This window comes from Pteronotus mesoamericanus, unplaced genomic scaffold (assembly GCF_021234165.1).
Source record: "Pteronotus mesoamericanus isolate MK-2021 breed Mesoamerican mustached bat unplaced genomic scaffold, CSHL_Meso_final scaffold_651, whole genome shotgun sequence".
NCBI lineage: Eukaryota > Metazoa > Chordata > Mammalia > Chiroptera > Mormoopidae > Pteronotus > Pteronotus mesoamericanus.
Genome location: NW_026555325.1, coordinates 45432139 through 45447069, shown reverse-complemented (window position 1 = coordinate 45447069; position 14931 = coordinate 45432139). Strand labels below are relative to the sequence as shown.

Here is a 14931-nt window from a genome sequence, read left to right as displayed (position 1 = left end):
AGCTAGGATAAAAAATGACTAATAATAGAAAAAATAATTTACCAGAATGCTTTGATTACCACCAACTAAATCAAACTAAAATGTCTTACTTAAATCATGAATGTGGATATTCAACAACAAAGGAGATTAAGAAAGCTTACCAAAACAAAAATAAACAAAACACCCCTTGCCTTCAAATGACTTAGAAAACAATGTATACACACACACATAATATATGAACATAGTACATATACACACAAACACATGCACATTGAGAAAGTGAATAACACAAGTGAGGTAAGAGATTAACAATAGGTTAATGTAGGCAAAGGGTACCCCTTCAACTATTCTTGCAAACTTATCCTAGGTTTAAAATTATCTCCAAAAAAAACAAAAACAAAAACAAAAACAAAAAAAAACCTAGCAAAAAATCTAACCATAAAGTAAAACGAAAGTGAATTTTCAAGGTATTTATTTCTTCTAATAATATTACTATCGTTATCTAAAAGAACATTCAAAGCATTTAAAAAGTTACAGTCAATGATGAAAACTGTTTTAGAATAGAAAACTATGGGTTCTTTTCTTACATAATTTTCCTATGTATAAATATGAATCTGAGAGAAACATTAAAAAAGAAATCAAACTTAAAATAATTCTATTTGACCTGACATGAGATTGAACAAGACATGAAGTAACAATAGCCAGATTTAAATATTTTGTTTTCTTTTTACTATCTCAATTGTATTCAAAGCTTCCTGTCTGAAATACAATCAAAAATTTTACTGCATTCTCTATGGAGTACAACAACTACCTACAGCCATGACCTCATATTGCTGTCAAATTTGCATGTCCCAGATTCTCCTAAATTAGAGAATATCAGCACAATTTAGTATAGCCTACTTTAAGGATAAAAAAACATATGTCACTCCACTGATTTTTGGAGATATATATATATATTAATAAAAGTTTTAGCACTGGAGAATATTATGCTAAATGTAGTAAGCCAGTCGGTGAAAGACAAATACCATATGATCTCACGTATAAGTGGAATCTATTCAAAAAAATAAACTTAAAAACAAAATAAACCACAGGTATGGAAACATGGAGCAGACTGAAAGTGACCAGAGGGTATGGGGAAGAAGGACAATGGTGGGGGAAAAAAAAAAGTTTTAGCATGCAATAGCTTCATTTAGCACCAACACACCGGCAATTGATTCCAATAGATTAGAAAGGAGATGATGCTTCTAAAGGAAATCAGTTTTTACATTGGTTAAACTGAGATACAAATTTAAAGATTTCTAAATTGTTATATTCAGTGTCTTAAAAGTTCTAATTAAAATAAACAGGCACCTATGGAGGGAGGAAAAATCCTAATGTCCCATTTAAAAGGAAGCTCTTTTGAACATTATTCTTTTTGAAGAAAGAGCACAGAAAAGTTCATTGGCATTTTTATACTTTCAACTAAATAATTACTGTTACAGGTTGAGTTTCAGAATGCTCTCTGAAAAATGATCCAGGGACATTAGACACTGTTCAACAATCTAATTAACAGTGCTGACATTCAGTCACTTACTCATTTAGTCCTGAGTAAGTACAAAAAAGTGCTCAGGATAATCACAGACACCTCTGCAACACATGAGCAGCATAAGGGTCCAGACCTCTTCAGAGATTAGAATGTCTTATAATTAAATCTCTTTTCCTATTTTTGTCATTAGAGTAAGCTTAAGACAAATATACCTGGTACTAAATTTTGTAATGCTACATATGTTGCAAAGAGATTCCACTGAGGATACAAGCAAGTTACATTCAGGAGCCTAACTATATAACTCAATTATTAGATTACCATCAAATCAAGAAATCATTTGATATTTTATTTGCAAACATGGTAGGTTTTTTTCTGTCTGGTAACTTGTTGCACAGAAGATAAATCATAGAAGAGTGAGAGACTGAAATGCCTTATAATCTCCAGATTCCAGGACATTGCAATTTCCCCCTTAAAAATTAGAAACTGACATTAGGAATCATAAGTTTCCTGACATATGGCTCTAAAGGCTAGTGGCACTGTGTACCTTTAGTGGATTCATACACTTGAAAAAATAGAAGCAGCAATGATGGTAAAAGACAACTTCTTTCCCACCTTGTGTGCATGCAAGCGCGCGAGCGCGTGCACCACACACACACACTCTCTCTCTCTCCTCTCTCTCTCTCTCTCTCTCTGCCTCTCTCTCTCCAGATATCTCCCCAATGGTGCATTTTCTTTCAATTCCCACCCACAAACTCCTTAACTATGCATTTTACTGGAGAAAGAAATCATTTCTCGGCTCTCTGCTCCTCCTGTTCGACAGGCAGCCGGGTCTTCCTGCGCAGTGCCAGCCTCAACCCTGAGACAAGATGATGAAGATCAGAGTGAACGGATTTGGCCGCATTGGGCGCCTGGGGTCACCAGGGCTGCTTTTTACTCTGGCAAAATGGACGTTGTCGCCATCAATGACCCCTTCATTGACCTCACCTACATGGTCTACATGCTCCAGTATGATTCTACTCACGGCAAGTTCAAAGGCACAGTCTAGGCTGAGAACGGGAAGCTTGTCATCAACGGAAAGTCCATCTCCATCTTCCAGGAACGAGATCCTGCCATCAAATGGAGTGATGCTGGTGCTGAGCATGTTGTGGAGTCCACGGGTGTCTTCACTACCTTGGAGAAGGCTGGGGCTCACTTGAAGGGTGGAGCCAAGAGGGTCATCATCTCTGCCCCTTCTGCCGATGCCCCCATGTTTGTGATGGGTGTGAACCACAACAAGTATGACAACTCCATGAAGATTGTCAGCAATGCCTCCTGCACTACCAACTGCTTGGCCTCCCTGGCCAAAGTCATCCATGACAACTTTGGCATCATGGAGGGACTCATGACCACAGTCCACGCCATCACTGCCACCCATAAGTCCCTGGATGGCCCCTCTGGGAAGCTGTGGCCTGATGGCTGAGGGGCCGCCCAGAACACCAGTCCTGCTTCTACTGGTGCTGCCAAGGCTGCAAGGCAAGGTCATCCCTGAGCTGAATAGGAAGTGCGCTGGCATGGCCTTCCGTGTCCCCACCCCCAATGTGTCAGTTATGGATCTGACCTGCCGCCTAGAAAAAGCTGCCAAATACGATGACATCAAGAAGGTAGTGAAGCAGGCATCAGAGCGCCCCCTCAAGGGCATGCTGGGCTACACTGAGGACCAGGTTGTCTCCTGTGACTTTAACATTGACACCCACTCTTCCACCTTCGATGCTGGGGCTGGCATTGTACTCAATGACCACTTTGTCAAGCTCATTTCCTGGTATGACAATGAATTTGGCTACAGCAACAGGGTGGTCGACCTTGTGGTCCACATGGCCTCCAAGGAGTAAGAGCCCCCTGAACCACCAGCCCCAACAACAGGAAGAGAGACCCTCAGCTGCCAGGGAGTCCTCACCCCAAATCGATCCCACAACACACTGAGAATCTCCTGATCTTGTTTCCATCCTAGACGCCCTGAAGAGGGGAGGGGCTTAGGGAGCCCTGCCTTGTCATGCACCATCAATAAAGTTCACTGTACCCCTCCAAAAAAAAAAAAAATTAAAAAAATTAAAAAAATACCATTTCTCTGTGGGTGGCAAAAGCATTAAAATTCTTCAGATTATTTTTTGAATAAATATTAAAATTAACATTCCTTCACAAATAAGTGGTTATTCATCCTTCAAACACATATTTATTGCCAACTGGGATTTTGTGTGTGAGGAATGGAGTCCCCAGAAAGGAAAAGAATAATACTCCACCACATGGTCCCTGCTCAGGACAGTAACACAGAGAACAGATCAGAAACCAGACTCTGAGACGCATGCCTTTCTACCACAGTGAGAGGGCATCTAGCCATAAAAAAATAAGTGAACAAATAAAAAGTACAATGGCAATTCAGGGAGAAGAGAGATAGTACCTCCTGTTTCTGGATGGTTATAAGAGAACCCAAGAAACCTATGGTAGAAGGTAAAATGTGAACTGAACCTTGAAATGCGTAATGTTAACAGATAATGGGAAGAAGACAACAAAAGCAAAGGTACAGTCTCCTAAGGATTCCATGATTGTCTGGTTTCTGAAGAGTAGAAAGGTAATGGGAATGTGCGAGGAATGCAGAAAATGGTGACGGAAACAGAGAGATAAGGTGTGCAAAGAGGGAGATCCCCGAAGGTTTTTGACCAAGGTGAAAGATCAGAGCTGCCATGAACTAGACTGAGAAAATACCAAAGACTCAGAGAAAAGTTGAGAATTTCAAGCAATGAGGCCATAGGTAGTGAAGGCCAAAATCAGTGTCAGAGAAATAATGGGAATGCAAATTGCCTTACTCTAATGTACCGCTCAGCCTAAAATCCACATTACAAATAAACGTCACCTTTACTATCAAGAGCTACGTGAGAGTGGCATAAGAAACTTTAATCAATATACATTTCCCAAATTAACCTCCATAAGACAGCTGAAATAATAAAGGTAGGAAAGAATCACAGTGTTGTGAGAAACTAAGAATTGCTAAAGAAATTCTGGTAAAAGAATAGCTACAAATTTGGAGTATAATAAATCACCATGAATATTATACCCAGCCTAATGTTTTAAAGTGTTTTTAATGTTGATCCTGTGGAAATCTAGAATAAAACAATCTGTAATCAGTTTCAACTTCCTCCTTTACTGAAGTTTATATCATGAGAATAGAGCAAAATAAAGACGCCATATTGTTTTTACAACCCCAGCTAAATAGCCAACACCAACTTCCTCTCCTCCTCCCAAAAAGAGTTCTATGGCATAAATGCATTAAAGTCAATTACATTCTACAATGGCTAGTATTTTACTGAGATCACAGTACATACAACTTCAAAATAATGAAGTAGAATTATTTTTGTTCTTGTTCTAAATAACTCCTACTTCTATAACCTGAAGTTGCTGTAATCAAAGAATAAGCTTTTAATGCACAAATTATTTCCCCCAAATCAGCATCCTGCACAATTTGTCAAATGATTCCTGAATAAATTTTTCTGTAACCTTTTTTATTTCACTCTTTATTTTAATGTGTTTTGAAAATAATATTGGCATGATCTGTTTCCCTTTTAAATATATTTCAAATTTAAGATTTGACTAAATATATTAAAAGCTATACAAGCAATACTCAGATATTGCCAGTGAAGCAATAAAGACTTAAAAATGAAAAAGTTTTAGCATGATGCTGTGCACATAGATTTTAATAAGCACTAAACTTAGTGACATCTATATTTTTTATCAAAATATTACTTTTAAGTAATTCTTACTTGATCTCAAGTTTATGAATATAAACAATCAAGTCTATTACTTTAGTCAGAATTTGTATTTATGTTAAATATAATATTGATATCTAAAATGTGTTTTAGTTTGAAAATAAAGAAAATATTTCATCTTGCGATTTTCAAATCTTTTAAATTGGATTAAGTAGTTAAATGCAGAAGTTTTAAAAGCAGAATCAGGATATAAAGTATGTTAATTTATTAAAATTAATACAATGCTTGGATTTCACAACTCAATTTTAAACTTAAAAAAAGTTGTATTTTTTCTACAAAAATGGTGCTTTAAATACATATTGGGAAATGCTTGAAATTAGTAATTATTTTAAAATAGCCTATAGTACACATTTCTTTTAAAATCAACATGAAATTAATTAAACAAGAATATATAACAAGGGCAGAAATAACAACATTAAGTCTAAAAATACAGGAAACACCATTTGAAGTAGTTTAAATTTCATTGTGAAGATCAGTTTTTTCATTTTTGGGACCATTGGGGGAAGTGCTAAAATGTTAAGTTTCAAAGATAAATGTGTCTGAAAACTTTTCCTAGATAGTTCATAGAGTAGGATTTTTAGTATTCAAACACTTTCAGAGTTTTTCAAATTTTCAATAAAATACTAAAATTTAGTTTATTTCCATTTAAATTGAATATACTCACATTCATATTTGAAGATAATTTTGAGGTGTTATATGTGAAAAAACCTGTACATATTTAAACTTTATGATGCAGCATCAGTTCTGAAAGGTTGTTGTTCTTTTATTTAACACCTTCCAAAAAAAAAATTCATCTTTAAATGTTGCATTGCAGTAGCCCAATGCATATATTTTTTAAAAAGTTCTAAGAGTTAAAGTGCTGAGTGAACTTTTGTCAAGACATAAGAAAGAAGATCTGATTTCAGGTGATTGATATACATACAAATACGTGAGGAGATTTCTTTCAAGTTGCAGAGGACTTTTCTTCAGCATATACAGGGTGGGACAAAAGTAGGTTTACAGTTATTCATGTAGAAAATAATGCAATATTTAATAAATAATACAATAATAAATTCTGTTTTGTATATGTATTATTGTAAACTTATTCTTGCCACACCCTGTATTTTCCTAGTTTTATAATCTCTGAATATAAACTCATAACTTGTAACAAAGTACGAATGAGTATAAACTATGCAGCAAACACATATCCACTGCTAAGTGAATTCAAGTCAGTTACATATATATGGAGTGAAGGTTTAACAGTGTTGTATTTATCACAATTTTAATGATACCTCAAAACAAGTTACAAACTGGTTTAGGGTTAGCGGCTTATCCCTCCAAGACATATGCCAGAAAAATATCACAAGTTTAGAATGTTAAACCATGTTTCTCAATGAGGTCATTTTGCACGCCAGGGCACATTTGTCATTAACTGGGGATTGCTTTGCCTTCCCAGAAGATATCTGCATCTACCAGAGGTGTTTCTGCAACCTGCCACACCAGCCCAGGTCACTTAGCAACATCTGAAGATGTTTTTGGTTATCACAACTGGGGGCTTAGTGCTGGTATCTAGTAGGTGGAAGCTAGGGATGCTGCTAAGCATCCTCCAATGCGCAGAACAGTTCCCACCCCCATCCAACAACTAAGAATTACTGGTCTGACAGGTCAGTGTTGCCAAGGTTGAGAAATCCTATAATAAATTCGTCACCATCAAACATGCTCTAAAATGTTAGGGTCAAAAATGGGAGAAGATGGGAAAAGCACAGAAGGTCAAATGAAAGGGAGGACGAGATAGAAGGAAATCAAAATAAAGAAAAATCTAAAATATTCTAATACATTTACTGTATGGTTAACATAAGAAATGCAATATGGGGCCAAACCAGTAATGTTCACAAACATACAAAAAGAATGTGGGCAAACTTGACAACATGTATGAAAGAAAAATGATAGCTATTTTTCAAGCTACATTTCTAGCTTATTGATGAATTAACTGACTTTTTAGATAATTATTTTGCTCTCTCATGAACATGTTTCCCATTTCTTGGTGATGCTATGGCAAAAAAAAAAAAAATGCTAGAATAACTGAGAAAGATGCATAGTGCACAGCAGTGATAACTACTTGGGTAAATTGTCCAAATAATAGTGTAAGAGTATAACTTTGACTTATACAGATCAAATTCTTTAACTTAAAAAAAGAGTTGGTGTCTTCCAACTCAAGTTAAAAGAAAATACATTATGATCTCATTTTTTATTTTGTAACCGAGGAATGTATGTTTGTAAATGGATAGATTTGTGTTGGAAGGCTGCATACTAAACTATTAGCAGTTTTACCTCTGAGGGGTATGGGTATGAGGGGCAGGAAGGTCAACATTCACATTTCGCTCTCTAGGGCTTGAAAGTATTTGAATCTTTTATAATGGAAATGCACTCATGTGTAATAACTTTTTTTTTAAAGACTGAGTTTTCCCAAAAGCAAACTGTAAAAATTCTGCTATAGTATGTAAACATTTAATACAAATACCTTGCTTTATATGAGCTACAAATTGTTTAAAAATTGCAGTAACAGCTTTAGTCACCCTTCCAAAAAGGAATTTGCTATACGTCTCCTAGAGTTTATTTCACAGGTTTAAAATTGTTTGAGAAAGCAAATATCACTCAAATTAAGTGATATACTGAGCTACATTTCCATATATGGAGTTTATTGAAAGAACAATTGAATGTCATTAGCACACCATTGGTTACTACTGGGAATTTTACTGACACTTGTACTTTGTTAACCACCTGAAAGTTAATCGGCTGATACCATTCAACCAGTGATTTTCAACCGGTGTATCGTGGCACACTCCTGTGCCACCAGAATTTTTAAGACATGCAATACCTGACTACTAGTCAGGGACACTGACCTATTTTCCCTTAGGTTGTCAAATAAAAAAGTGACAATGGCCAACACCGCAATAAGCGTTCAGTGAGAATGAATCAAAATCATACTTATTTTTTGTCCTATCAGTAAAAAATATATTTTTAAAATTATGTGCCACATAATTTCAGTAATTAGTTTATGTGTGCCATAAGATGAAAAAGGTTGAAAATCACTGCATTAGATCATTTAGGACATTTTTAGAAACTTAGAACTTCTCCTAATAGTTATAAAAAATTAATAGCACCTTTGAAATGGATTCCATAAATGTTTTACAACTTTTATGAGGGTTATTCTGATTCATTAAAATAGCATATATAGCAATAGTTAATGAACAGTTAAATAATTTGAATTTTCTCCATCTGCTATATTTAATTGAGCAGGAATAATTGCATTTTGCTATTTTATCATTGATTTTTCTCATTTATTAATGTATTTTAAGGGACAAAAAAATGAATGAGAAGATAATCAATTACCTCATCCAATGAAAAATTAGGCAAGTATCTTACAGTTTCTCACTCATCAATTAGGGTAATTTTAAATAAATAGCCAGGTGAAATTTTGGCCGATGCTAAAGATTATCTTGCCAAGGTGTAAAAAATGAACAACGAAAAACTAGAAATGAAAAGGCTGACTTCATAAAATCAATTTCCTTATGGAACTATAATTTCATTCTCAGGAAATACATTTCTTGTTCCATCTAATATCATCTTCTATGTTATATATAAACACTATATATAACACAAATCTAATATATTTAATAGCATATTTAAAATCATATTGTAAACATGTCTTTCTAAAAACATATACTGGGACATATATTATAAATAAACTTAGTGTCTAACTTTTCAAGGAAAGTTATACATTTAATACAGCATCAACTAATAAATCAAAAGATGTTTACTTCTATTTCTCAACCTTTATTAGTAAGTGGCATTTTTCAACACAAACATTTTGACAAGTTGGAGAAACTTGAAATAATGCAAGGGATATAAATATAAATCAATGTAATTATTCCAAAAGACGGATACATGCAAACCAACTTACTATTAAATTATGCTAAATATTCCTCTTCAGTTATCACCATTTCTTAGAATTTCCTCCTCAAATCACCAATTGAAATACCAGTTGATTAGGTAATGTCAATTGCATTTTGCCCCCAGTATATTTTATAAGAATGCAATTTCTTTTTCAATCTCAGAATATTCTAATTCAATAAGAGAAGAAACATGATTTTCAGACTGAACTGTTCAGACAGGTATAAGCATATGTATAATCTTAAATAATCATAGAAAAAGTAAACCATGAAAAATCCTGTCATCCCTTCATATGGAACTAGATGACCCAGGGAAGACTGCGTGGAGCTGTCTCACTCTGGTACACAGTTTGGATTGTTTCTGCTAATGTCTCCAAGATGAAAAATTGACTTTCTAAGTACTAGCCCTCAGGTTACAAACAAATAGGGTTAAGAGTCCATGTTGCACGGGTGTGTCCTTGCCCCCATTTAGTCTCCAAAATTTGCATCTTTCTAAAGGCTCTTCCCAAGAGCTGATATTTTACTATATTTACTAACTCCCAAGGCATTATTTTACTATATGCACGTTACACGAGGCACTTAAGATCTTTCTTAAGAAAATGAAAAGTCATCAAAAGAGACTGAGAAAACACTTTCTCTTAAGATCTTGAATTCCTTTTCCTTCCATTCACTCACCAAATATTTGAGTGCTTACTGAGTCAGGGCCTCTTAAGTTTCTGGGTCTCCAGGGATAAGTAAATTTAGCATAGTAGTCCCTGCTCTTGCGAGGCTTCCACTGCAGTGAGCAAAAACTACAAGCATGAAAGTAGTGTAACACTTAAGGACACCATTATTTCTCATCCTCATCCATCCCCTCCATTCGTAGAGACTAAGTAACTTCACAAAGATTCCAAGAATCAGATAAAAAAAAGTCAAGTCCACAACTAAAAATGTACCAAAATAACTCTACGGAAAGTGCTAAACGAATCTGCTTCAGTACCATCTTCAACACTAGAGTCTTACTAATATGCAAAAATCCTTTTATATGCATTTTTTTATGTTCCTTTTAATGAAATTAAAAAAAAGAAATTAAAAACCTTAGGAGTCTTCTAAAGTCCTGGTTTTAAAAAATCATCACATAATGAGAATAATAAACCTAGGTATGCTGTTTTTCAATTATATTGAAGGAGCTGTCTAAAAAGACCTGAATAAAATAAGGTTTGCAGTCTACTTCAGTATTCTGTACCTCTAAATTCTTTATTTTTCCAGTTGAATGACTGTATAAAGATGAAGTTTGATTTAAGAAAATAAAAGTGTTTCATAATATATTGATGCAGGTTTGTAATGTTTATCAAAAAATAATGAAATGCTTTCTAATTAATAGTAATACAATTTAATAGTAAATAGTTTTCAATGATCTAGGAAAATCCATTTTGTCAAAACTGGTTACATTCAGTCATACTTACTTCCAGGTACCCCTAGTGCAACGATTGGTCGAATTCAGATTTGTGTGGGAATCAGCAAAGTCCAACCTGAAGTCACAAACAGAAATAGGTAACTCCCCAATACGATTTTGATTATCTTTAAAATGGCTTCGTGGAAACGTACTGCAGAAATATTCTTTGGGGAGTTAGGAAGGCCTGTAACACTTCATTTTTGACCAAGGATTGAGGTTCATTTTGCTAAACCTGCGAAATCCTTATTTTGTTTCTGGCGTGGAGCAGTGTGAACACAGAAAGCCACGACCTCAAAGTGAACACGGAGCCCTGGTCTGCTACACTGGCCAACTCTAAAAATGCCTGCCTTATATATTAAGGTACAATTCGGTCTTTACCTTTCACAACACAAAATCGTTCTTTTAAATTATTTGGCAATTCAGTCCTTTCTCTTCTGTCTCCTGTAAAATGATTCTAGTTTAGATCTCTATTTATCTACCTGCCAGGCAGGTAAGACCTTCCTTTAGAATAGAGACTTTGTGTTCATATTTGTGTTCTCAGTCTCTTTTGATGACTTTTCATTTTCTGATTCTTCTTAACTATCAAGGATCTGAAGTTTCAGAATCAAGGCACAACCAAAGAATCATGCTTATAACTTTCAAATCTGTGTGTCCATCCCTGGACTTCTCCCTATTTCTTAATGGCATATCCACCTTAGTCTACGAGCACCTCCCCCATAATTGTCCCAGAACACCTCAAACTCAAAAATTCAAAGTAGGATTCTTAGTCTTTTCCTCCAATCTTACTCTTCATTCTATATTTGAAGGAAATCACTCCAATTCATTCTTTTCCAATCTTGTTGTATCTCCTATATTCAGGCCCTCATCATTGTTCATCTAAACTATTTGAACATTTCCTAACTTAGTTCCATACCATGATTCTCATACCTCTTCATTCCACCTTGCCCAAAATCATGAGGTTTCATAAATGCAAAGCTTATCATGTTCTTTCTCTCCTTTTCCCTTGCTCTTATTCTGTTTGAAAATTCAAAGGACTCACCACAGCTCACAGCCATAGTACGCTAATAAAGGTATATATAATATAACATCAACCAAGGAATAAATGAAGTCACAGGGTCAATACTCCATAATCCTGGAGGATTGATATTGCCTCATTGTAATTAAAATACATTAATTTTACTTTAAAACCAAATTATGGAATAGAAGCTCAGATTCAAATAAATTTGGACTTCAAAGAAACTGTGCTTGCAGCAGGCAGATTAAGCTTGTGAGTGCATGCTTCTCTGCCATTAGGATACTTGAGAAGAACCAGTGCAGTAGCAAGCACGTGAGACTAGAGTTTAAAAGGTACTTTGAATGAACGAAGGCCTGCATGATTAAATGTAGGAATCCCAGTAGTCTTAATCCACTTAGCACAAAATTATTGGCTTTCCCTTATTTTATAAATGTTATTCCAGAAGACTGATCACCTCATTTAAATTTCAATTATTATCATGGTTAAATCTTAAAAATCTTCTTTTTCAATATCTCAGGCTACAGACAAGCTACAGGATACTCTTCAATAATAGACATGACCCATAGCTAGTAAGCTTTTCTCCAACTAGGTAACATGACTTATTCAGGCTCCATCCATTGCCAGAGCTTTCTTCTTACCCTAGGTTGGAATCTGAAGGTAACATTAACTTCATTTCTTCCTAAAGTAGCGACCATTCCTGATGTTAACATCTCCAAAAACACAGGATTGAAAAAGAAAAATCCCATTGGATTGAAACTGAGAAAGGGAACAATTTCAAAAATAACAATGTAACAATAGGAACTTCATTACTGATTCTCAGAAGACTCAGGGCAACCTCATAAAAACAAGAAAGACTGATGTTGCCCACTTAGTAAGCCCAACAGAAAGACAGTATGGACTTTAAACAATCTTGGAACCAAAGGACACATGAGTAAGTGACATGAAAATCTACTAGAATGAAAATTCTTGCTTTTATACTTCTTGGTGATGCATGCAAGGTACGTGTCATTATCTTCATTTTACATTCAAGAAAAAGTTCTACAGATGCTAAGTAATTTCCACAAGATCCCTAAACTAGTAAATGATGGAGTCAAAAGCAAGACTACGTGCTATAGGAACATCTGTGAAGAGGCCAGATTTCTCTGTTTCTCTGTGTGTCTTCAATAACTCATCTTTTATAACATCCCTTTTCTTCAAAGATAAGGATGCTCTTTTCCTGTTGGGATAGGGAAGGCACCTCTCGCGTGAGAATTTTATGACCTGCTTTAGGGAAAGCTTAGGTTCTTTTCCATGCCATTTCCCAAATTCCTCTATGTTGAAATACTCAGTAGGTTTCATATTTTGAGGTTGCAAATCCTAACACCTTCATATTCTTGTTACGTTTCTCTCTTGTTCAAAAAACCATTTTTCAAGTGGACTCACAGGTATAGGAAATTAGGCTAAGCAAAGTATACGTGCCAAGAAGACCCTAATAAAGAGAAATAATTTAAGGTGGGGGTGATTTTCACTTTATCTGACTATTTTAGCACAAGTGGAAGCTGGAATTTGAATTATCTAGATACTTATCTTCTTCCTCATTTTATATCTGCGATGAGCCAAGTTATATTTTCTATTAAAATTTCCAAAACAAATGAAGCAAGAGTCCCTTTATAATCAGTTCCACACCAAAAGGCATTTATTCACATTCAAACACCCACAAGAATGTGGCTTCCTTTGAACAAGGAAAAGGTCACCAGGAGGCACTTCTATTGTGTGAGGGGAAAGGGATGCCCCAGGACAATCCCTTAACCACGGCTTCTAAAAGAACAATAATCCTCTGAAAATTGCACCACTTTGTGTTCTCCCTGTCTCTCGCCTGGCTTTAAATGAAGGTCATGATCTCATAGAGGAAGCATCCCAAGCATGTTTACTGCATTTTTATGCAATCCCAGAAATGTAGAAGGTCTTGTTACTTTGGATCTTTCCCTCAGTAACTACTTTCCTGAGGTCTCTCACTTTCCTTTGGTATTCATTACTGGCTGCCTGTGTCCCTAACCAATCCAACAGTCACGCTCTCAACATCCACACTGACACCAGTTCTAACACAATAGCTTGCTCTTTCGTGATCAATGACCCAGTTACCACTCTGCTTTACTGCAGGCTTTAAACATCTGCAACATTCTACCTCCAGTTTCACCAGCCGCTCTTCTTCACATGCACTGCCTAAGCAACCCTGCGTTTTCTATTTCTCACACCCCCTCATTGCCAACAAACTGGCTCATTGTGACACTTGACTATTCACTAAATCTGTTAAGTTATTTCTGGTTTTGCTTGTCTCCATCTCCTGCTTAAACCACTGGGTAACTATTGTTACCATCCCCCCTAACCCGTCCCCCTACCCCCACCCAAGGGTAGGACTAATATTCTAAAATATTTCACACTTGCTTTTGTCAAGTCTCAGCTTCCAGTAATCCCTACCACCTTTAGAGCAAGAGGACAAAGACTCAGTACTATCTCCACATTTCGATACAGCATATTATAAAAACCAATACGCATAATGCTATATCGTCAAAAAATCGAACTCAGGAACATCCTGACAAAAAATAATTAAATTGCTAATAGTTACAGTGAACTCAAGTTTTATAAAACTACTTCTTGCTTAAAAGTTTATTATATATCCACAGTTTTTATACCTCTGTGAATGGACCTGCACTTCATAGTTTAATTATACCCTTATCAGCTTTACCTTTTATATTTAAATAGTGATATGTTAAAGTTAGTTTTATCAGACTCCAAACTTTAAATTACTCAGACCAGGCACTGAGATCCCTTTAATGTTTCGTAATGTGTGATTAATGTTTCCAATACTCTGAATACATCACAAAACAAAATAAACAGTGATGAAATTTTATGGATTGATAAGATTAGGAATTTATATTTCAAATTATTTTATTTACTGAATAATGTATTTCTATGATATACATAGATTTTATTCCCCTTGGAATTTAGTTAAGATGATTAATCTATTTTCTGTATTAAAAACAATAAAGTTTGGTGATTTGAATAGTAAAATGCTTCTTTAGCACTAATCATATCCAAAGTAAAGCCCAAGTAGTCTATAAATTTTTTTATTAATCTAAATTATTTCCTAAATTTTTTATTTCAAATTAGGATACCACAAAAACTGTTCTGATTAAAATACTGAAAGTTCTCATTCAAATTGGTTTGGAAAATAAAGAAATTCATTATCTCACATAACAGTAAATTCA

The 14931-nt window shown here is 35.1% G+C and overlaps 1 pseudogene; it reads left to right on the top strand.

Moving 5' to 3' along the window:
• Positions 1 to 2300: 2300 nt before the first annotated feature.
• Positions 2301 to 3417, top strand: LOC129061824 (glyceraldehyde-3-phosphate dehydrogenase-like; annotated as a pseudogene).
• Positions 3418 to 14931: the final 11514 nt, after the last annotated feature.